Consider the following 26,088-nt stretch of genomic DNA (forward strand, 5'->3'; position numbering starts at 1 on the left):
TTATGACATGGGTAAAATGTAAATGGCAGGTGACAAGACTACCTGACTGGATTATTCGATGACAAGTATCCAACCAGCGTTGTAGTGTGGTCCATATTAGGGTGTTGACCCTAGTTGTGAGGAGGGGTGGAGGTATTTCCCACCGTGTAACCTCCAAACCTGGAATCATGGGAGGGAAGTGATGGACACGCTCCCCTAGACATGTGATGACGATTGCCAGTTGCCTGCTGGGGAAGTTAGGTCGATATAGTCGATGCTTCTGCCATATTGGTTTTATCAGTGGTTAGATTGGTATAGCTGATGCCATAGTATATAGCAGCAGAGGATGGATAGGGTGGGAGCAGAAGCAGGTTAGGAAGGATAGGTGGATATAGATTAGTTGGAGACTCTTGATGGGAAGTGGTATCATTGTCTGACTTACTTAATTTTACTACTATAACTCTCTCTCTATTTTTGTTATGCCTTATTGTCAAACTTCTTTCGAACTCCTTGTATCTTTTTCACTCTAACTTCAGGACGAAGTTTTCTAAAGGAGGGGTGTATGTAATGCCCTACTTAATCTTATCATGCTAATTTTTATTAGTGTTTAATTAACCTGAAAATATTGACTTACAATTATCAAGAAATATTGGTATATACCTACATTTGTGAAACTGTAATTTTATTTTACTGATATAAATTTTATTATTGTTATTATTCAATTCCCAACTTGTCTTCTCAAATTTAATTTTGGATAGGATATGGTCTCCTCCAATTTATTCCAAATTAAATATCCATATCCCAAGGTGTCTTTTCAAATCTAGTTTTGAGAAGATATGGTCTTCTCCAATTAAATTCCAAATTAAATATCCATATCCCAAGGTGTCTTCTCAAATCTACTTGGGAGAAGATATGGTAAGAAAAGTCAAGGATACTAAATGAAAGGATGAGAGGGTAGTCATGACATTAATGATAGGTGGTTGAGGCAGATGGGAGGAAGAGATATAAAAGGGGAAGGATGATGAGAGGAGAGGGGGATCCTTGGTCTTGGTTTTGGTTTGGAGGATTTTGTTTTGGGGGAGGAATGTGGAGAAAGAGAAAGGATGGAATGGAAAGATAAATGAGAGAATACAAACTTGGAATTGGAGAGTGTTTGTTTAACTTGCACACACTACATCTGGTTGGACTTGGGCTCGGAGGGCTAGGGAACATGTGGAGGTTCTCTGGGCTAGGAAATCATTCCTAGTTGGCTAGGAGGAAAATTCAGTCGGGTAGTCGAGGGGAGCATCCCAACAAGTTAGGAGCATCTTAACCAAGCTATTGGAACAAGTATTCTTCCGTTTATTGATTACTTATGTAAATGGTTGCAATGAAATTTTTACTTGTTTAATATGTTGTAAATAAATTTTAATTGTATATTGTCATCTAATAAATGTTGATTTATAAATAATTTATTTCCCTTCTTATTGTGTTTAAATTTTAAATAAATTTAGTTTTTAGTTAGAGGACTCTAGGATGGATCCTCACAATTATGAAGATTGTGAATTCATATTTAGCGAAATGGATACACTGGATATCACAAGACTTTATGGTGTAAGAATATTTCAATCAAGACCAATCTGAACAAGAACTATTTCCATGGTTGTGATGTCTATTGTCAGACTCCTTGTCTTGTTGTCTAACACTTGGTCATCACACACACATCTGTCTAGCCCTTTATCTTCCATAGGCCTTGGCTTACAGTCCCACAACCCTCCTCTTCAAGGTATAGTAGACCTCAACTAGCTGTTCCAGGCCTCTTCTAGGCTCGATTGTCCTACTAAAAATTTTTACACAACCTTCTTCTATTTCTTCCCTTAGTTGTAGGCTTTGACCTACCTTTCTGCCATAGTCCAACCCACAACTTAGGCTAAGACCTATCCTCTAAGCATTTGGTCACTCTTGTCCTTAGTCATCTTGCCACTTCAAGGATTTATGAGGCCCTCTACCTTCCTCTCAGCCCTTCATTCAACACTTAACAACCTTGGATTTCCTAAGGCCCTAATTTTCCATCTTATGGTCTAGCACCTAGGGCTGAGACACACTTCTAAATATCTGCGGGTAACCCTAAACTAGCTGTGGTCCTTACCAATAGAACTGCTTGGACCTATGACCAAACCTTTTCCACTTCATCTGCTCATTTTCTCCTAACCAAAACTTCACACAAACTTCATTTTAGCACTGTTGGGCAGATTCCTTGACTCAACATCACTTGAACAAAACTGCCACTTTTCCTTCTCCAGGACAACTAACTTGAACTGACTGCGGCCCTCTACAACCCTGCCTGTGACCACCTACGGTTGTACAAAAATACTTCTCTTTGGTTGCAGCTAGGTCCATTTAGCCTCAACATAGATTTTAAGTAGCTCGACCAACCTTCTTCCTCACTACAGTGCCTTCAATCAAAATTTCATCCTCAAGATTGACCCTTAAATCACATGGAACATATTTCTACAATTCATCCTTCCTCTCCCTCTCCTTTGTTGGACAACTTCGACTCTTTTATGTTTGATCCGCTTTGCATAAGTGAAGTCACATCTCGCTTGTCTCTTAAGCTAACTTCAATGGCTACCCTTTAACAAGCTATGATACCATGTTGAATTTTCTACAAGATAAGTAATAGAAACCAATTTTATGATTTGATAATTCCTACTCATGATGTTTTAACAATTTATCTTTTACGACACTTATATCATTGAGCAATTATATACTAAAAATATCAATAGTAATACAATGAAAATATTAAGATCATAAAGAGACACCATGCATAATAGAGACAACAAATTTTCCCTAGGAAACCCAAACTTGGGAGAAAACCTAACAACTCTTCTTCTAGGACAAATTATTCTTTAACAAAGTTTAGAATTCTAAATTTGAAATCTGTGCCAAAAACCAAGTCCAAAATTTAGTTAATCCGTTCTCTATCTACTCTCACATGTGTCTTCTATAGAAGAAAGATGATCATGAGTGAGTGATCAAATGAAGTGTCACATTGTGTATATATATACAAGTTGAATGGGTACATTTACTCCAAGGGACATGTCCCTTCACGAGGTGGGATGTCTTGTCAATTTTGAGCCTACATGAAGCCTAATAGAAAAATTAAATTTTTATTTTTATTTTCATAAATTTTCTAGGTAGACTTAGGAGGCCTCTTGGCATGCAAGAATACCTCACGATGCTACACAAAAATCAATACATATTTGTGTCTTCCTCTCTCTCTTCCCCTTCTCTCCCTCTCTCTCCTCTCATTCTCTCTCTCTTCCCTCCTCCTCTCCTCTCTCCCTTACTCTCTCTCCATCTCTCCCTTGTCACTTTCTCTCTCTCTCCACTTATATCTCTCTATGTCTTCATTCTTCCCTCCCTCACTCCCCCCCTCCAAATCCATCTCTCTCTCCCTCCCTCTCTCCTTCTTATTGGAAAATATGGTAGCCATGGTCGGTATTTTCATCATGAAGAAAAAAATTGGAAATTTTTAATTTTTAATATTGCCTCTAAAATATACAAGTCGGCCACAAATTATTTTAGGCCATTTGGCCCCCCCAGAAGGAACCCATTCAACCCCCTTGGAAGTATATATAAAGGAGAGCCTTCCTCCTCATTTAACACATCAAATTTGTCTTGTCTTGTTTGATCTAGAGAATTTCAGAAGGAGAAAAAGGAGGGCCGAAATTTCATGAGGAGGGTTTGAGAGTTCATCTTATTCTTGGGTATTGATTTGTGTTTTAAATTGATGTTGTTTTTGATGTATTAATGAACTCTTTCTCTCTCTCTCCCTCTCATAAGGAAATATTTATGGGTTTTCCCCTTATGGGTTTTTCCCTGGCCTTAGGCTTAATTTCTATGTTTCTTGTCTCATTGTCTCATTTTTATTTCTACTGCTCTTTCATGCTTATTGTTTGATATTTTTGTTATGTATAACTACTTCATGATATTGTTTGAATGCTATGTGGAACTAATGCTAATTGTTCATTGGAAGTAGTTATCTATTAAAGAAAATTTTACTTCTAGCATGTGCCCTAGAAAATCAACATGGTATCAGACCAGGGTTGAAGATATAAGAGCAGTTTGAAGTTAATGAAAGGAAAGGTTCGTCTAGGATTTAGGTGAATTATCTTTGAGTCCCTGAAGGCACTTGAATCCATGACCTATTTGGTGGCATATATGCCTATGATATACGTGAGGTTCTGAGAATTGTTGTCTCTACTGTGTTCTCTCTATGGCCTATGTTGAATAAAAGGTTATTCTACAAATGTTAATACCTTGTATTGATGATCTAATATGGACCTAGACTTTGTGATCCATCTTGACAAAGTATATGAGCAAGTTTTGTCAATCCTTTATACAAAATTTTTGCAAACTCGATGTCTCATTTATTGCGGGCCTTCTATAACATCTAATTTATGTGATTCCTGAGGCACAAAACTCTTGTAGATTAGTGCGAAGTTCTAAGGATCATATTCCTGAGTTGGAAGGTATATGAATTCTGTGTATGCACTATGGAATAACTCAAAGGTTGATGCCAAAATAATTTCTCTGTGGTAAGGTCCTAGCTCCATATGGAATTATATCTTTGTATCTTAAGTCGAGTATGGAAGTGATTCATGCATCATATATTTATAATATTCACTCTAACATTCTAAGGAGTAATAAATCTATATGAAGGATGAAGTTGTCTTAAAATGTGAACCTCTATGGAAATATCCGTGATCCAAATTGAAGAAGAAATGACACTTTTCTCCTTTTGTGACTTGAATGAACTCCGTTGAAAGGTTTAATTCATTCTAAGTCTCTATGGCAATGTGAATTATCTCCAGGTTCAATATTATCTATGGCAAGGTTCTTTGTGGGTTATTGTCTCCAATCATGCGAACTTTGTGGCATCTCTTAGCATCTTTGTACCTTCATCATATGTGAGATTTTCGTGGATTATTTTCTCTATTTTGAGCATACAATCTTGTGATATTTTCGCAAGCCCTATGGCCTTATCCATTCTCCATGAAATATTTGTGATCCTAAATATTGAGGATACATAAAATCTATAATTGTGCTTAAGTATAAACTTTATATATGACTGTGGAATGATGTGAGGAAATTAGGCCGATAATATTTATTATTTGTGCAATGCAAAGTTCTTGGATTTTCATTATTGTTTCTTGAGTTCTCTCTAGTAATAAGTTAATATCCCCGTGTCTTGTTTCTAAGAATGAGCGGAGATTTAAATTTGTCCTATGAAGCTCTAAACTTATAATCTGTAGCTCTGCAAGCTTCTCTATGGCATGATATTCAAGCTTATTTGAGGTTCTTTGCACCTAGTATGAGGAATGTTACATTATCAAAATTTGCGGACCTGAGGAAGTTTGAGCATAATCAATCATCCAACTCTTTAGCTTGTTATCTCCGAGCCTCATTACCTTGGCATAATGGAAAAATTCGATGAATTCTTGTACAAAATTATGCAAACATGGAAAATAAGGTTAAATAAGTCTAGATCAAAATCTAGAAGTCATTCTATCCAAGATAAGCATTTGATTCAAGTTTTGAGCATGAAAGGATCCATAGGTTTTGAACAAGTAATCTGAATTCACTCTATGGTTGACAATATGAGTGTAGGTATAGATAAGAAGTTAGAATGTGCCATCACAATGGAACAAGGGCAAGTTTTCTATAATCTGAATCCCTGGGCTCTTTACTAAAAAAGAAGAACAAATCTTGCCCATGGTGATGATCTGAGTTTTAATTCTAGATCTCTTTGGTAAAAAGGGTCAAGTCCATTATATTTGAGACACTATATATCTCTATGAACAACATTTGATGGATTGAACTAGTTACTAAGCTCAATCCTATAGATAGAAAAAGGACATCTTTCCTTGTAGAAACCTACCTAAAAGAGATGTAGTTGGGCCTTCTAAGTTTCAAGGTTCAAGATTGTTTATTATAACTATGCTCATCTGTAAGTTTTCAATAATATGTTCATGATTATTGTGTTTTTACTAATGATATTCCTTTTGAGTTTTTGTTCAGACCTTTGAAGATGTCAACAATAGTGTGGAAAGTTTACAAAATAGCATTAGGACACTACTTTGGAATTTCAATTACTGACCAAGAAGGATGTCAAATATTGAAGTCTATTATTGCTAAGGATTTAAGAATTGATGAGATGGTAACTAGGGTTTGAAAGTCAGAATGTTTGACCAAAATTTGGAATAATTTTGGATAAGGGTTTGGACTGATACTGATATTAAGAACATAAATGATGAAGATTGCAAGGATAAGTGTTATTTGAACATTTGAAGGAACTCCAAGGTATTGGAAAATTTTGGACATTAGATTAGCTAGGGTTTGCAAACCAAGGGATTATGGACCAAACCCTCGGATTAATGATAAAGATGATGAAGTTGGAAAAGGAATTTCTCCCTAGGGCTGATTGATCAAGATAAGTATTAGGGTTTACCCTAGACTAAACCTAAAAAGGTCATTAGGGGTTGGAGTTAAAACCCTAGCCAATCTGTTGATAACCACATCTAGGGTTGGTGATCAAAGCCTAAGGCTTATGAATTGGTGGCTTACAGATTTGACATCTTGATGATGAGATTGATTTGCAGGTTGGATTCAAGAGTATTAAATATCAAGAGGGAGTTGTCACGATCTCAAAAGATAAGTATCTTGTATCTCTTTTATTTCTTTTATTATCACTAATGATGTGTAATCCATAATGATGATATAGACGGTCAAATTCTCGATGATGATATGGATGAAGAACTCCTTAATGATGTGGACTTATTAATCTTGATAATGTGGACTTCTTAATTATTTTTTGAATTCCTTGATGATGTGGACTTCACAATGTTGATGATATGGACTCTTTGATGTTCTTGATGATGTGATTTTTTTTTTTTTATGATGATATGGATTCTTTGATGTCCTTGATGGTGTGGATTTCTTAATTATATGGATATGGACTCCTTGATGATGTGTATTTCTTGATTATATGGATGATGTGGTGATCTAGATTTAAGCAGGAACGCAACAAATTACAAAGATAACCATATACACAAAGATGCAGCGGAAATAATACTTCATTTCATTAATGGAAAATACTGACATATGCTTACAAACATAAATGGCAATAAACTAGCTAGGGCGATGGTAGCTTATCTCTGAGAAGAGATGTGATGGCTACATGCCTCTGAACTGTTCTGAACTGTATTACAATGAGGCTCGAAGGCCTATTTATTGTTGAGAAACAATGGAAAACCCTTCACATACCGAAACCTAACCCTAGAAGATGAAACGCCAAATTGTGGGCCCCGTTTGGGTAAATTGGTACATCAATTTCCCGGGGTCGTAACTTTGGCATACGATCTCCGTTTGACGCGTACGATAGCTCGTTAGAAAAATCTATCCGAGTACTACCACTTTGGGAGGCAACATAGGGCTCGGTCGCCTCAGAATTCCAAAAAAACGTCGTTTAGGGCCTCAAAACGGCTTCGGAAGTTCAGGACCCGAAAAACTGCTAAAAATAGTAAACTGTGCTACAATTAAGGAAACTGAAAATGCTGAGAAAGACAATGGTGGGGGTCCAGGTGGACCTGGCAGGTGGCCACCAATATCCACCTGGATCATGTGGATTTCTTGATGATATGGATGATGTGGATTTGTTGATGATGATATGGACTCCTTGACTATGATGATGTGAACGAGATTTGAAGAAGGTTGACTGGACCCATGAAGACTAAGATCAAGAGGAAGTTGACAATTCTCAAGAGATCAGTAATTTGTTTTTAGTTGTTTCTATTGTTGTTTCATTATGAGTCTCTTGTCTCTGTATATCTTGCTTTGTTGTATTTGTTCTTCCACGACCTCCTAGTGAGGATCACAGGTACATAATGAAGACTGCCACGATGTGGCAATCGTTGGAAATGAAGGGAAGAACGATGTGACAATCGTTGGAAATGAAGGGAAGAACGATGTGACAAGAAGACTCATGATTGGATGGGCTTTGAATTCAGAGGGAGCAAACAAGATCAACTTGATTAAAGCATGTTTTGATCCATAATGTAAAGAAGCTAGTTGTGAAGATGGCTTAAAGTCTTGAAGATTAATGTTGACTCAAATATGTTGAAGAAGAGCCTGTAACATTTTTGCTATGTGTTTATGATATGTTTCTAACAAGGACTGAAGTCCTCTTCATCTAGTGCAAGAGGGAATTGATTGAAGAATTTTAAGATTGAAAGTATGATACAAGCCTGATGAAATCCCCACAGAGGTTGTGGCATAATGGACTATGAACCCATGAAAAAATTCTTGAGGAAAAATGGAAGAAGCTACAAATTTTTGTTGTTGATTTAATGAATCCCTTTTATTGGCTCGTTGGACCACCTTATGCATAAAAATGTTGACTCTATCTGGATTGGATATATATCATGAATGTTGCTATTGCCTGTAGCATAGTTGAAGCTAGAAATGTAGCCGATTTGTGAAGTGGTTTGGCTTTGGAAGTTGTTTCCTGATCTATTGGATCTTGTGTTGAAATCGATTATGTATACATGTCCGTCGATGTGCAGGTTGCTTGCTTCTATGAGAAGCCACTTATTATTTGTTGGATTCAACCATTGTTGTTGATATTATTATTGATGCCTGCTTCTGTGAGAAGCCACTTATTGTTTGTGGATTTGACTATGGCACACTTTTCTGTTGATGAGCAGAGTGTTGATATATTTGCTTATGTGAGAAACCCCAACTGAAGTTGTATAAATAACTAGATGTTGTTGTCTATTGAAATGTTTGATAAAGTGTTGGAAACCAACATGGCTACTTTTTTGTTGGTTGCTGATAATTATGTGAATGACTGAGAATCCCGTTGGAAAGGGATCATTAATTGATAACACCATGAATCTTCCTTAGGCTATGTGCCAGGAGACCTATGGATTGATTGAGAAGACTATCACTCCCTTAGGTTGTGGGATGGGAGACCAATGAATTTGATCAAGGAACTTGGTTCCAAGGCATTGAGTGTGTGATCTCTTCCTTAGGTTGTGGGTTGGGAGACCTTGTTTGTGGTCATAGATTGAGATATGGATTCCTCCCTTAGGCTATGGGCTAGGAGACCTTGTGGTTGGGGAGATGTACCTTATGTATATGATTGAGATAAGGATTCCTCTCTTAGGCTGTGGGCCGAGAGACCTTGTGGTGGGGGAGATGTACCCTATGCATATGATTGGTTTGGCCTCATTTATTATCCCACCTGTTAGTGGGGTACTGACCTGGATGCCATGAGGTTGTGGCTTTTGGGATGTGTTGGATGTTATGTATCTTTCCTTATGATGACACTAATAATATCTCCCTTAGGTTGTGGGCGAGAGACCTATGGATTGGTTAGGGAGATTGATCTTGATAGAGAGAGAGACTAGTGCTTATCCCTTATGCTGTGAGTCAGGAGACCTATGGATTGGCTGGGGAGATGGATCTTGAGCGAGACAATGAAAAGTATCCTTGGATAAGAGGGAGTGTTGGAAAATATGGTAGCCATGGTCGGTATTTTCATCATGAAGAAAACAATTGAAAAATTTGAAATTTTAATCTTGCCTCTAAAATCTACAAGTCAGCCTCAAATTAATTTAGGTCACCTGGGCCTCCAAGAGGTACCCATTCGACCCCCTTTGTCACACCCCTAATTCTTTTTTTGTTAAATTGGTTGGGTGCGGCACCGCCTAAGTAATTAACATTCACCATTGTTATCTTACTTTATGAACTACGCCTTAACATTCATCATTATACATGAATAACATATTAATGTGCGGAATCCATTAATATCAAACATCAGCAATGTAGAACGACAAGAGAACAACATCACATGTAAAATCAATCTTTTATTATATGAGAGAATTTTACAATGACCGGGAGTATAACTCAACCGGCGTTACACCCGAGTTGGGTGCCCACCCGTGCAAGACCGCACGATGGTCTCACCACAACCCAACATACAATACAACCGAGTCACTTTGCCGAGTCGGGCGGGCGTGCCCGTGCACGACCCACCGCCCAAAACACAACCCAAACTCGTCCAAGTCGTTTGGCGGGCGGGCACCTTAGAACGCCCTCCACCCGCACCTCAACCGAATGTGCAATCCCGTGTAGACTTGCCCGGCGGGCGGGCGCATAAGCCTGCGCCTCCGCTGCGGCTCTACTACCTCTTCCTCGCACTCTTCTTCGATTGTTGATCACCGAACTTGCGATGTCTCCAAATGCCACCGTTCGCTCGCATGTATATACACTTGTGTGCATGGAGGTCGCGCCCTCGGCCGACCCTCCGTTTATTCCACCAACCGCGCGCCCTCAAACATTATTGCGTCTTTGTGTGGGTCGGCCCGCCCATGGCGCGGGACCACCCACCAACATCGCCCACGTTTGCCTTCGCTCTTCGGTCGGCTTGTGGTGTGACGAGTTCCCCAACTCGCCTTATAAAACATGGAATGCCAACATCGCCTATGTAATATACACTTCGTCCTTGGTCGCTCCACGCTCTGTTTCATGACTTAGTCGCTTCGCATGGCGGGTGGAGGGCACGCCCGGTCGCCTGTCAACCGCAGGGCGTTACACCCTTGGAAGTATATATAAAGGAGAGCCTTCCTCCTCATTTAGCACATTGAATTTGTCTTGTCTTGTCTGATCCAATGAATTTCAGAAGGAGAAAAGGGAGGGCCAAAATTTTAGGAGGAGGGTTTGGGATTTCATCTTGTTCTCAGGGTATTGGTTTGTATTTTATCTTGATGTTATTTATGATGTATTAATGAACTTGAACTCTCTCTCATAAGGAAATATTTTCAGTTTTTCCTCTTGTGGGTTTTGCCCTGGCCTCAGGCCTAATTTTTGTATCGTTTTTCTCATTAGCTCCTGTTTATTTATACTACTCTTTCATGTTTATTGGTTGATATTTTTCTTTTGCATAATTTCTTAATGATATTGTTTGAATGCTATGTGGAACTAATGTTAACTGATCATTGGAAGTTATTTGTTGAATACAAATTTAATTCTAGCATGTTCCCTAGAAAATCAACACTTCTCTCTCTCTCCACTTCCATCTCTCTCTACCTCCCTCTGTCCTCTCTCTTCACTTCTCTCTCTCCCTCTCTCTCCCACCTCCCTTTCTCTCTCTATGTCTCTTCGCCCTCTAACTCTGTCACTATCTCCTTCTCTGTTTTTCCCTCCCTCTCTCCCCCCTGACTCTATTTTTCCCTCCCTCTCCCCCCTCCATTCATATGATAAAGAATTGTCACTCTTTATAGTCAATAATATATGTAAGGTCTAATTTAATAATACCTATAATGAAGATTATTATTCTTACAATATATTGGAATAATAATAATCACTATTATTGAATATATAAATAAATAACTTGTTAAAGAAACAATAATATGTAGCTCTGTGCCTTAGAGTGACAAGTGATTTGATCCCTCTCAGAGCTTGTTTGATCTAGAGTTAAGATGGATCTAGGCTGATTTAATACCCCCCTTGGAGTAGGCTACATGCCACATGAATACCATGGGTTCTCATAAACCTAGAGTTCAAAAATCACTGTTAAATTCATTGAGTCAAGTTTACCTTAACTACCAAACAAAAATTAATAATATTAATAATAATAATATATAATATATAATTTTTATTTTTATTATTTTATTTTGAAGTTATTTTTATTTTAATGTAGCACTATTTTTGTTTTTATTTTAATGTATCATTACTTTTACTTTTATTATTTTATTATTTTTGTTTACATAACAAGACTTTACAACTCTTCCATGCCTCTAGGCACAATTATATTCTACATTTTTATTTTTATTTTGAAATGAGTTATGGTTTTTGGGCATGTGGTATTGATAAGCCATGGTATTGGCCCATGGTATCGTAAGAAAAGTTGTTTACAAGTTAATAATATCCATGGTAAAGTGGGGGTGAATATCCATGATTAAGAATCTTGTTATAATGTAAGTTTATTGTAAGTATTAAGTTTTTATGTACTTATTAATTAAATTTAAATACAGCTTCCAAGGAACTTAGCTTGAGTGGTATGACACACGTATCGTGTCCCTGTCTAGGTTCAAATCTCTAGAGACATGCTGTTAAGGTGGTCCTAGTGGCATTTATAAAATTGTTGTTCTACTTGGTGAAATAATAAATAAATTTAAATACGACTACATAATCATTAACCTTTGCATTGTAGATAATGTCAAGTGAATAACTGCTATACATATTTTATGCCATAATTTATGGATACAGTTGCAATGTTCAAGCATGGTTTTTAGATATTTGTGTAGTGATTTTTTATTCTTAAGATTTGCAAAAAAAACTTCCAAAATTAAAATCTTTTGTGTAGTGATTTTTTATTCTTATGATTTGCAAAAAAAACCTTCCAAAATTAAAATCCTTGATAAAATAATTAAATATCACTTTTAAAACATTTGTAACACTACCACTTTGTCCCTAAAACATGTATTAAACTCCTTTAAAAACATGTTAGATTGATCTTTAATAAAATGATAATTCAACACAAATTAGACCTTGTTTAGTTTTGATTCGCCCCACCCCATATAACTTTCCTCCCATTGTTCTTTCACACCACCCCCACACACAACATGCCATTAAAGAAGCAACAAACACACCCACACACAACATGCTCATTAAAGAAACAACAAACACACCCACATACAACATGCTCATTAAAGAAACAACAAACACACCCACATAATACATTCCTCAAATAAAAGTGGTCAAACACTTTCCCTTACACCTATAAAAGAAAGACTAATAAGACACACACCTACACAACAAAACACCTTCCTTCAAACATACATGAAAATATCCAATACTAATAAAACACACACCTACACAACAAAACACTTTCCTTCAAACATACATAAAAACAACAAATAATAATAACCAATACTAATAAGACATAAAAAAAGAAGACTAATGAAACACACAACAAAATACCTTCCTTCAAACATACATGAAAAAATCCAATACTAATAATAAGACACACAACAAAACACCTTCCTTCAAACATACATAAAAATTCCAACACTGATAAAACACACACCTACACAACAAATCACTTTCCTTCAAATATGCATAAAAACAACCAATACTTATAAAAGACACACATACACAACAAAACACCTTCCTTCACATATACATCCCAAAAAAAATCCAATTTTAAATGGTGAAACACCTTCCATATGAACTAGACTTGTTTCAAACACACTTAGAAAAACACCATTTCATAATATACTTGTTAAAACAAATAAAAACAATTTTAAATGTTCAAACACCTTCCCTCACCCTTAGCATATGAATTTGACCTGTACCATTTCATAATATACTTATAAAAAAAAAACACCAATTTTAAATGTCCAAACACCTTCCCTCACCCTTAAATATACTTATAAAAAAAAAACACCAATTTTAAATGTCCATGCACCTTCCCTCACCCTTAGGATATGAACTTGACCTCTTTCCAGTAAGTTGCACTAGGTCACGGCCACCGATGGTAACCACCATCTAAGCAAGGAAGAACGGGTGTGAAAAATTTAGTAGTAGAACCGATGAAATTTCATAAACGACTTTTTTAGCCATGTGGGTCCTTTCAAAATCGTTGAATTTCCGCCGTGTGAATCGCGTGTCTTACGGTATATTAAGGCATTTCCGCGTCAATATGTTTTGTACCGCGAGAGCTTATTGAGACAGCGCCTGAATAGATCTCTCAGAGCTCGTTAAAGCTCGGCAGTTTTTCAGGATTTTACAGAGCTCGTCCAAATCTCGGCAGTTTTTCAGAGATCTTACAGAGCTCGTCCAAAGCTCCGAAGTTTTTCAGAGTTGGGTATCCAGATCCGACAATGGGAGAAGCTCCCAAAGCAAAGAAGGCGCTGATAACAGGCATAACAGGTCAGGACGGATCTTATCTCACTGAATTTCTTCTAAAAAAGAACTATGAAGTGCATGGAATCATTCGCCGTTCTTCCAATTTCAACACGCAGCGTCTTGATCATATATACATTGATCCCCACAATACCCAAGCTCGTATGAAGCTACACTATGGAGATCTGACTGACGCATCATCCCTCAGAAAATGGGTGGATGCAATCTGCCCAGATGAAGTCTACAACCTGGCTGCGCAGTCTCATGTGGGTGTCTCATTTGAGAACCCAGATTACACTGCTGATGTTGTAGCCACGGGGGCACTGAGCCTCCTTGAAGCTGTGAGAATCCACATAGAGAACACAGGAAGGAAGGTCAAGTATTACCAAGCCGGATCCTCCGAAATGTATGGTGCCACACCCCCACCTCAGAATGAGAACACCCCCTTCCACCCGAGAAGTCCTTATGCTGTCTCCAAGCTTGCAGCCCATTGGTATTCTGTCAATTACAGAGAAGCATATGGAATGTTTGCCTCCAATGGGATCCTCTTCAATCATGAATCCCCAAGGAGAGGTGAGAACTTTGTGACAAGGAAGATCACCAGGGCTGTGGGGAGGATCAAAATTGGGCTTCAGAAGAAGTTGTATTTGGGCAATCTCAAGGCGTCCAGGGATTGGGGATTTGCTGGGGACTATGTGGAGGCAATGTGGTTGATGTTGCAGCAAGATAAGCCCGATGACTACGTTGTTGCCACTGATGATAGCCATACCGTTGAGGAGTTTTTGAAGGAGGCCTTTGAGTATGTGGGGTTGGATTGGAACGATCATGTGCTGATAGATCCCAGGTATTTCAGGCCTGCTGAAGTTGATAATCTGAGGGGTGATTCGTCCAAGGCAAGGAAGCTCCTTGGATGGGCCCCAAAAGTTGGATTTAAGCAATTGGTGGCCATGATGGTGGATTCTGACTTGGAGTTGGCCAAGAGGGAGAAGGTTCTTGTTGATGCTGGATACATTGATTCTCAACAGCAGCCCTGAGGGATCAATATAATACTGATTACACTTTGTTCTTGCATGTGGGAAGTCATAATGGATTTGCCCTGCCTCTTTAGCAGCATTTACTTTGACGTTGGGACTAGATGCAGCACACGGGTCCATTGAATAAATCAGGCTCTTTGATAGCTTTTTCCTGATCCATTTATGCTAGTCTTTAACAACTTCGAGAACCAGATCCAGATTTATGTCACTCCTATTTCTTTGTAAGGTTTCATTTTCAGATATTTTTATGCTGTTAACTATTTTATTAAATTGTACCAGCCTTTGATCTGATGATTATGTTGAATGAATGAGAGTTTCTGCTTTATAGTTCCAGATCTCAGTTATTTTTTCTAAGTTTATGACATGGACGAAGTATAGATTGTGATCTCAGTATGAAGCACTCCTACTTTGTAACGTTTCATTTTCAGATATTTTTATGTTGTTGATTGTTTTAATAAAATTATACTAGTCTTTTATCTGATGATTTTATGGAATGAATATGAGTTTCTATTTTAAAGTTTAATATCTTATTCTAAGAGAAGTTACCATGCCCATGAGATCTTTGTGTATGCAAGATGTTAGATCAAAGGAAAGTGCAAGATCTGTTTCACTCTGATTGTTACTTGGATTGAATACATTTATTGTTCTTCGGCTTCTCCTTGTCATGTGTAATTTCATTTCTTATAAGTTGGAGGAGTATCCGATTATAAAATATCTACAGTGAATGCCTAGGCAAAATTAATTTTATGGTGCAGCAATTCAACAGTAAGTTCACAATGCATGATGAGTAAAAAAAGAATGGCCACTGATATGAATAAAAGGGCGCTTACCCACATGTCCTTTTCCTCTGGTCTGTGAGGGGGCAATAATAAACCTGTGGCTTTTCTTGCATTGCATTTCATATTGGATCGTTATTTAGGAGGCAACGTTATGCATTAGATTCCTTTTGATAATGAGCTCTGAGAACGTAATCAGTGGTGCAGGATGCCACCAAGAAGGATCTGTAGTTACAGAAGTCAGCACCGTTCAGATTAACTATAATGTTAACCTAGCTAACCAAAGGGAAAGGGCAAGAGTGAATCCAAGGTCCAATATTCAGTAGGAACCTGGTAAATTTATATTCCATCACACTCTTGCTAAAGATCTATAGCGAATGCCTCTGCAAAATTAATTTTATGGTGCAGCAATTCAACAGAAAATACACAATACATGTTGAGTAAAAAAGAATGGCCACTGATATGAATAGAAGGGTGCCTACCCATATGTCCTTTTCCTCTGGTCTATGAGGGGGCAGTAATAAACCTGTGGCTTTTCTTGCATTGCATTTCATATTGGATCGTTATGTAGGAGGAAACATTATGCATTGAATTCCTTTTGATGATGAGCTCTGAGAACGTAGTCAGCGGTGCAGGATGCCACCAAGAAGGATCTGTAGTTACAGAAGTCAGCACCGTTCAGATTAGCTATGGCCAATAATGTTAACCTAGCTAACCAAAGTGAAGGGGAAAGGGTGAATCCAAGGTCCAATATTTAGCAGGAACCTGGTAATTTTTATATTCCATTATACTCCTCGTATTCTGCTACTGGAAGCGTAAGGAAGGTGCTTTAAAACATCCAATTACATTATGAGGATTCTTATGCAGATACCACCTTATAGTTGACCACCGATTAGCCATCTGACTGTATGGTTGGGATTTGAAGACAGAAGGGGTCCTAGGAGGTGATTTGACAACCCAATATGAGCAACTAAATGCTCGTGGAGAAGTGAGGCTGTGGGGAGGTCTTAGGGGAGGTTCATGAGGGTCATCCATTTACAACTTAGTTATTTAGTCCAAATGCTGTTTTGTTGAAACTTTACCCTTGGTATACGCTAAGATTAGTAGTATTCATTTATACTGTGCAGTTTTATAAACCATTCATTAAGAGTTCGTGTTTGAGACAACTGCTTATGATATAGAAAAATAGATGCCCTAGTTATGTTAAAGGATTACTGTTTTCATCAAAGTTATACGGTTATAAGAGTGTAGATTCTCATTATTGGTGCATCCCTCAATCAATCAAGTAACTGTTTAGTACATCTTTCTGGGTCTGTCTGTCTCAAACGGGATCTTTGAATTTTGGGTAGAGCAGAGCAGATCTATCAATAAATTTGTATCGAGGTTGTTCATTGCATCCATCTAGTTGTTGAGTTCTCTTTTCTTGGATTTCTTGATATTCATGTTCCACAGTTTGCACCTGTATAGATTATTCTGTTTTAACATTTGTTTTTAGTATGTGCTTTCATTGCACTTTGGTTTCTGCTTCTCGATCACAACTATGCCAGTTCTTTTTGAATAATTTCTTTGATATGAAGCATTTATGTCCACGATAATTAATTTTGAAGGACTGAGTGGCTATTCTTTGTTAACTAGCTGGATCCTTGCAGGATATTATTAGAGTTTCTTACTTCAGTGAAGTACTGGCATACACCACTCTACACTTATTTTGCTATTGTCCCTCATATTATGTACCTGATTTTTTTGGGGAGTTGTGCTTCCATTGTCCTTATTGAGCCTCCCTGAGCAGTCCCTAGCATGGCAGTTGGCTGTAATGTTTTCTGGAAATTGTTTGCAAGAATTATCTTTGCACAGATTTAAAATATTCATAAGGTGGAGCCAGACTTTGTCGATCTCACTGAAGGAAAATATACGCATAGCAGTTGTGGTTCAGTATGCTGAGCTTTCAACACAAGCACTTTCAAGATTAACACTTCTTTTATCTTGTTTGATTGATATTCTTAAGAGGGTTGAATAATTTTTTAGGCAAATCTAATCAACATTTCTACTATCATTTAGAAAATAATGTATAACCCAGCTATATAAAATTTTGTTTGAGTTATGTAATCGCTTTTATAATCTCATGCAGAATCCTTTATCCACACATCAGGAATAAAATGAGTAAGGAAAGCCATATCTGCGTGAGAAATCTGGCATTTTGGCTTATTCATTACTCGGGAAATTTTCTTAATATTGTTTTTGAGTTTGTATTCACAAGTTAAGGATGATACTTTCTATTACCAATATAAAAACTGGCTTCTTGCCTTTTATCTGGTAAAACTTCTAGAACTTCTTCCCCTTTCTCTGTCAATAACCTTAATCACATGTGCGATTATTAATCATTACACATCCATATCCATAACATGATTTGTTATTGATCATGTTTTTTTTCTTCATTTTGATTTAGTTTCTTCCTTTTCTAATTAGACGTAAAATCAAAACCTTTTTTCATTCATACCATTCTCCATGTTGAGTTAATTGTTCTCGAATCCACAATAAAGTCTATTTGGTGACTGAAACCCATATGCATAGGAAGCCTGAAGCTGCTCCCCTAAGATGGTTTTGGTTAAATATGAAACCAAATAATTATATTGAAGAGGCCACTAATGGACAGGATTGTGGTGGTGTTCTTCTGGTATTTACATGTGCTGGCCTATCTCAAGAGTCAAACTGAATTGAAGAACTTGATAAAGGTATAAATAAAGGGAGAATAGGTCCTGTTAGCACTCCAGGAAACTCTCCTAGGTTGCAGCTCAGAGATGCCTGGTAACATGTAATCTTCAATATTGTTCTCTGAACTATTGGAATAAATGATGGTTTGGATCAAGTTAGATAACCATTTCAGCTCTATTCTCACTCAAGACATGAATGAACACCCCCAATAACACAAGACTTTAGACCATAAATGCTCAATATTTTGTAGATTTAATGGATATATGGGGAATATTGACAGTACCAGCAGATTGCATACATGAACATAAATGAATGGCTAGCTACAGGCAGCAAATGAACTTATTGACTATACTGGCAGATGCATATATAATAACACATAAATGGCTAGCTACAGGCAGCAAAGAAGCTTGCAAATCTAATATATCAAAGCAGAGATAAGATGACAGTTATCTGGCCTTAAACACAAAGAAAACCTGAACAAATTGTTCGAGTGCAAGCATAGAACAGAAGAGAAATGGACATTGAACATATAACAACAAAAGAAGCTTGTATTACTAAAGGATGCAGATGAGAAGCTTGGAAGAACAGAGGAGGAATAATCTCCAAAAGTTGAACCCTTATTTCATCTTGTTTTCAGCTATTTATAGCTCGTTTACAATGGTCCTGAGCCTTTTGAGGCTTCAGGTGTCTTAATCTATCCCTCTGTCTTGTTTAACCGTTTGATTCCCTCAATAGGCAGCATGATTCGTAGGTTTCGTCTTCTGACAGAAGACTAACCATATTCAGATATTTTGGACAGCTTGCTGTGATGCCTGGGAGCTCTCTCGTGCCAGAGATGCCCCATAATGTTTGTTAAGATGGCTGTTGCGCTGGCCGGAACGTCGATGCTCCATGATCTCGTTTGATTCGGGTTGCAGCGTGCTGTGGCCCCTCTCTTTCCCTTTCTGGGATCTGTCCGCCGACCGCTGTATCTCGATCGAATCCCTCTTTTGGCATGTAAACATTTCTGCACAACGCTTCTAAGGATGGTTGGCCACCTGATCTTGCAAATGGAGTGGCTATCAGGCCTATGAAATCCCTGCGACAGTCCCTTTCAAATGATAACCATAAATGTTTTCTATTTCATACATAAAATGCTGCAACTGTGTAAATCCCGCCCTTCTCTGTTTTTCTTTTTGGACCTCAAAATTCCTTAAACATGGTCTATTCTCTCATCGGTTCCGCCCCCTGGGTCGCTGTCGTCTATCGCAGCCGGCCTGGTCCCTTTGTTCCCCTTGTATTTTGAAATACTTAAAAACACGGGAAATACGTGAAAATTGGCCTCCCTCTGGACTTCAAATCTTATGGATTGCATTCCCGAACCCTTTCGGGTCCGGGACTCATCGCAATCGGCATTACCACCTGTATAGAGGCCCTGCTCCTTTGCAATATTCCGATGCGATCTTGCGATCTGATCGCAATCGCATATCGCTCCAGCCAACGGTCTTCATATAACACGACGTATGTTCCTGCTGATTGCGAACCTGCGATGCGATGTGGGCCCCCTGACCCTTGGTAATGTTCCGCTGCGATGTAGTGATGCGATCTGATCGCAATCGCTGATCGCTCAATGCCGGGGCTTTATAGATTATGCTCTCCACCGCCGCGACTGCCGATGTGACTCGCCGATTAACTGTCCCTTCAGCTTGGCCGATTGCGATTTAGCCCGTTAGATCTGGGCCGTTGATCAGCCAGATCTAATGGCAGCTGTGCGTTGCTCTGTTCGCGCCTGCAATATTTTGTTTTTTCACTGTTTTGGAGTATTTTAGCCTCCCGATAGCGTATTTCTGCCCTTCTGAGGGCTTTTGGCATATGATTGTTTCGATCTTGGGAGGATCTTAATCAACTCTTGAAGACTTCAGGAGTGTTTTGGATCCATTTTTTGGGCCAAATGCCAACAAGGCTAACAGGTCCTTGGAATAAGATTGGATGGCACTGATTTCTTAAAGAACGTGAACTGTTCCTAATCTGATGAAGAAATGATTTCACTTCATAATTTTTTGCTATTATTCATTTTCTTCCGAGTGTGACATATGGAAAGGTGGGACTGGGAGGCAAACAACATTTCAGAGCCCATTCACAAAATTGTATAACCTGAAACAACGAAGTGAGATTCTGAGAACGAGATTACGTGGAGTTATTCACTAAGAAGAAGAAAATTCTTTGTTTGTCCATTACTGATTTTAGCATGAAAAAGGAATTGTCATGAATGCTCTTTAGAGCACCTTTGTTTGTGGACTATTCTCAGCCTGATTTATGTATTTTCCTTGTGCCATAGTTAGCTGTTTGTCTGCGGTTTTGGGAGAATTTTAACATGCAGTAGAGCGGCTGATTTCAACGACTTTATAACAGCGGTTAGGATGCTGGTTTCAAGGAGTTAAAGCAGCGGATAGGGCACTGATTTCAAGGAATTTATACCAGAAGATAGGGCGCTGATTTAAAGCAGTTTTGGCAGGAGTATGGGTGTTGATTTTAAGGAATTTATACCAGCAGATAGGGTGTTTTCTTGAAGACTATTCACGACATAATTTTGGAGTTCATTTCCTTTTTCATGTTGGCTTGATTGGAAGATTTTCTTATCCATCTGCTCTAGGTGTTGATTAAGGAGAGCTCTATGGTTTGGCTAGAGATTTTCTTATCCATCTGCTCTAGGTGCTAATTAAGGAGAGCTTTATGCTTTGGCTAGAGATTTTATTAGCATGTTTTTGGGTTTGAGTATATGATCCTGCATGAACTTAATTTTGGGTCAAGTTATATTGGAAATATGTGTTGAATAACTCCATTCTTGTTTATAAACGGAGGAGAGGGGGAGTATAGGTTTTCACTTTTCTTGAGTATTACCATTCCTTTTTATCTTCCAAATTTCACATCTTGCTCACATTCATACCAAATTATAAAGCTCGTTGCAAACTTAAGTGATGGGGCCTCATCTTGCTAGTGACTTGATTGTATCTATCCCTAAATCCTCGCTATCTTCCATATTTCACATCTTGGTCACTTTCATACCAAATTATGGATCTCTCATTGCAAACTTAGTGTTGGCCTCATTTCGCTAGTGACTTGATTGTATCTATCCCTAAATAGTGTGGGAGAGAGATTTTGAGAAACGATATGGTGTCTTCTCAAGTTTTGAGGCTTGATTTGATGTACTAGACATTGTATTCAGAGCGTTGGTAATAAAGGTGGTCCCATACTTGGCTGGGAATCTCACTTGGGTTCTTTGAATTTTGTAAATGGTTTGATTGCATTTTGAGTTGATGGGCCTTGGGTATATCACCTGTACAATGAAGTTTTTCTTTCATTTATTTTACTCCATGTCCAATAGATTAAAATTTAAAGGCATTGATCATTCTTCCTATTTTAATTCTCACTTCTAAATTTTATCACGCAGGTTAGAAAAACATTGACCTAGAAGTGAGAAGAGGGCATAGGTGATGATAATATGCTTGTTCTAAGCATTCATTTGAAATCTTCTAGGTTTGAGTGGTAACAACATTCTTCCTATTTTAATTCTCACTTCTAAATTTTATCACGCAGGTTAGAAAAACATTGACCTAGAAGCGAGAAGAGGGCATAGGTGTTAATAATATGCTTGTTCTAGGCGTTCATTTGAAACCTTCTAGGTTTGAGTGGTAACAACATGACTCAAATTGCAAATTTTTGCACACTTGTGTCTTTCCACCACAATCAACACACTAACAATCTATTAGAAATATATAGAAAAGAGAAACAAAATTACATTTCCCTCCAATACCCAATAGGGAAAAATAAAACAAATAAAATTTCATTGAAATTCATAATTAAATTGCTCGCTTGGCCACATGGTATTCCTCCTATCTATACAACTTCATCTCAAATTGTATGGTTTTGTATCCTTTTGTATCTAGCATAGTAAACAATCCTTTGATGATATCATTGTCAAAATGAAATCCAGAGGACTAGAAATAAGGAGGTTGAAGAAGGCCTTTGTTTTGTCGAGCGGAAATGTGAGCATATTGTTCCAACTATCACCAATCAAATCTCATAGCATGATGTACCTTAGCTCTCCCTACTCAGTTTGTCCCTCATAACCTAAGTCACATGACATGCTGATACGAGATACAACAATTTTAATATTTGCAGTATGTAGACCCCTCGAACATGAAATGATCAAATCTTTAGAGAACAAAACTGCATCAAATGATCAAATCTTGTATGGTTTTTTTCAACTGCTAAGACAGACACTTCTCCTTATTTTAAGAATGGGACATAGAGTAAACCCTAGATTGTTTAAGGTAGAAGATCAAGTCAACAACTCATGAAAAGGTAGAAGATCAAGTCAACAACTCATGAATAGATTGTATATAACTCATCAACAATCAACTCTCTAAAAGCAAACATTTCACAAAGTAGGATTTCAACCGGGGTGAAAAGGGCAACAACTTGTCCTCATAACAGTTGCACGTAATTCTGGAATGGTTTACTCATTCAAAATTCAAATATGCCTTTGTAACACATTTGAAATCCTGATTTTATTAGTGAATTTATTTTAGTGCCCAATATGTTGGACATGTAGGGACACATGCATTCTACGTGTCTCATACACATGGGATACATGTTTGGCACAAGACTCTCATCCCACACATGATGAACATGTGGGACCCACATATATTGTGTATCCACGTGTCCAATACGTCGATATGGGATATTAATGGGTCTAGGGCAGACCCTATTTCTTAGCTCATAATTTGGTTAGATAATTTCTTTGGGCTTATCCATGGCCTCATATAGGTAGGGCTTGTCATTGTCAACGAATCAAAGGTTCTTTATCAACGGTTCGCTCATTGCACAAACCTACTCATTTTCAGCCCATTTATTTTTCTTTTAAACAAGTGAAACAATAACCTACCCCTTTGGTTTCTTGCTAAATGGACTAACATACCACTCAACAAAAATAAACATTCTCTTGAACTTTAACTTGTTATCCATTGCTCAGAATAGCCATTATATTTGGAGGATCAACAAGGAAACACCAACAACATCTTGAGGAATTTTTGCAGTATTTCATCATAGTTTTTCCCTTGAGGACACTGTTTCTGTTTAGCATTTACTGCTGTTGTTAGTAGATGAATCAATGTACTTATAAACTAACGCCCTTATTATTCCCTGTATGAGCTCATAACAGAGGTTATTGATGCATATCTAAAAGAGCATTAACCGGCAGTAAAGGAGGGCTGGCATGAGCTAATTTTGAGCCAATTAGAATGGATTTTTGTTTCAATGACAAGTTGGAGACAGCCTTTATATTAAAAAACAAAAATCAGCTTGTGAAATTAGTATTTATACACGTCAAAGTTGATTATCGCTAGATTGATTTGGGTTTTGTTTATGGCATTATCTGTTATAGCCCTGATTCAGTGGTCTTCCTCACAGAGTATTTGCACTGATTTGTGGGCTCTTACCTGCTTTTTAAGAGTGGGTTTTCTTTTCGGGACTATTTTGATGCTGTTGGGCACAAGCTTCAGGGGGATACATTGAGCATCTTTTGGGTTTCGGTTTGACCCAAGTAGGGTGCATGCTTGAGCCATTTTCAGACTTCCTCTGTGTTCAAGACATATGGGCTACTTTTCCTGGCTGTGATGGAAGCGTTTTTGGAGACTTGCCTTTGATACCTTCGAAATCTTCTATGTCATTTCTTTGGAGGAAAATATTCTGATTTTGATCCTGTCATTTCTTTGGAGCAAAATATTCTGATTTTGGAAAACGGATGATAAACTAACCTAAACTAACCTGCTCACCCATGTCATGCAGAATTCCATCCTCTTCATGTTTTTATGCCCTGCCTTAGTGCTCCCTCCATGAAGAATTATTTATGTGATTTTTATAAGTTTGAGATTGCTTTTCTCGAAGGTTTATCCTTGGATTTGTGACGTTTTTTCTTGTCAGTTGGAGTGTTCTGTTTCTGAGGTTTACACTTGGTAGTTGAAGAGAGGTTTTCTTGAAATCATATTCGCTACTCTATGTTCCAGATTTAATGATCTTATCATGCATGCATGGGAAACCATACTTACTCTAGGGTTTTATAACAAAGATGGAGCAGATTTAAGTTATAGGAAACAAGAATATAAAACCATCAATGCCATTGCTCACCCTTCTTTAAAATTCAAGCTTTCTTGTCCCCCTGTCCAATTGGTCGAGTATGTACCAACAGTTCCAATAGTTTCCTCGGGGAACAAAGTCCTGAGTAGTGACTTTTATGTGACATACCCTCTGGGTCTGGGGCAACGTTTGATTTGATTTTATGAGAATTGTATTTGACATCTTTGATCAACGAAAAGGAGTTTGATTTATGAGGTTATTTAGTTGTTGAGAATTCAATATCGGCTTCTTATTATCAATCATTAATATTGTATTATCTTGTTCAATTTCTATTTTTAGTGTTACTTTTCACTGTTGATTTGAGTTTGGAACTAGTTGTAAAAATTCAGTTCAATTTTATTGGAAACTTGGAAATCTCTTTTCAGCTTGGTTCTTGGGATTTCTGTCTTGTGAACTTTTGATGTGAAGGTTGAATTTGAGATATCAAATTATAGTAGCAACTATTACTCTTCTTTTTAGCCAAATACATAAGGCAGCCCAAGAAAATAAACATTGAACAAGTGTACTTCAATACGACAATGTTTCAGCCCTTACAATATTGCACTCCATTTTTATCATATCTGTAAGAATAGTTGTAAGCATAATGAGATATGATCAAGGATAATGATCATCTCTAACGTCTTATTCTCAAGAGTAAACCCTAATTGCAAGAACAATCTCTAACAAAGATGTTCTCTCATGTATAACTTCTTCTAGGGTTTTCTCATGAACCCTAGCGAATCACTCCACGAAGGCATGTACAAAGAGAAGAGTATGATGATGATGGTAATGGAAGGACTCTCTTCATCCTCTATATATATGGGTGCTAAGGTGTTGAGAAATGTAGTTATTCGTCTCAAGGCACAAAGAGGACAAAATGGGAGAGGTTAATTTCATACGAGAAGAAAGCAAGAGAGTTGGTGGAAGTAAGAGTGTATTCAAGGTGAAGAAGATCAGATTGCTAAGTAGACCAAAAAGATTGCCACATTGTTGTAGCTATACCCTCTCTTACGCAAGTTGTATATTGTTGTGTATTGAAAATATAGCTATTGGTTCAGGCATGCTATAAAGTTCACCATTTAAGCTTTGATCAAATGAATGAAAATTTGATTAGGAAAAATCGTTATGTATGTGTTCTTTCTTTCCCTATTCATTTTCTAGCTGTTGTGTGGTTGATGCAATGTTTAAGAATTTAATTTTCTGCCTTTTAACAAATTCTTTTTTGAGCTATTTCATGATAGAATATTAGGACAATGGTCACATAGACTTAAAAATTTACATGGCTGAGATCTATTTTTTTGATTGAGATTTTCAAGGATTTACAACAACAAATCAACTATTTGAAATGAACAATGCTAGAGGGTTTCAATATTTCTTTCAGAGACTAACTTTTAGATTTGTGCGTGTATGCATTAAATCTCAAAGATGTTCTCAACTAGCCTAAGGTTTTAGGATAGATTGGATGGTGCCTCAAATTT

General features: G+C 37.6%; 1 pseudogene; it reads left to right on the forward strand.

Moving 5' to 3' along the window:
- Positions 1-13,721: 13,721 nt before the first annotated feature.
- LOC149154159 (GDP-mannose 4,6 dehydratase 1 pseudogene) lies at positions 13,722-15,299 on the forward strand (annotated as a pseudogene).
- The last annotated feature ends 10,789 nt before the right edge of the window (positions 15,300-26,088 follow it).

This window comes from Pinus tabuliformis, chromosome 9 (genome assembly GCF_031772625.1).
Source record: "Pinus tabuliformis cultivar Carrire ecotype Pingquan chromosome 9, CPIR1, whole genome shotgun sequence".
Taxonomy (NCBI): Eukaryota; Viridiplantae; Streptophyta; class Pinopsida; order Pinales; family Pinaceae; genus Pinus; species Pinus tabuliformis.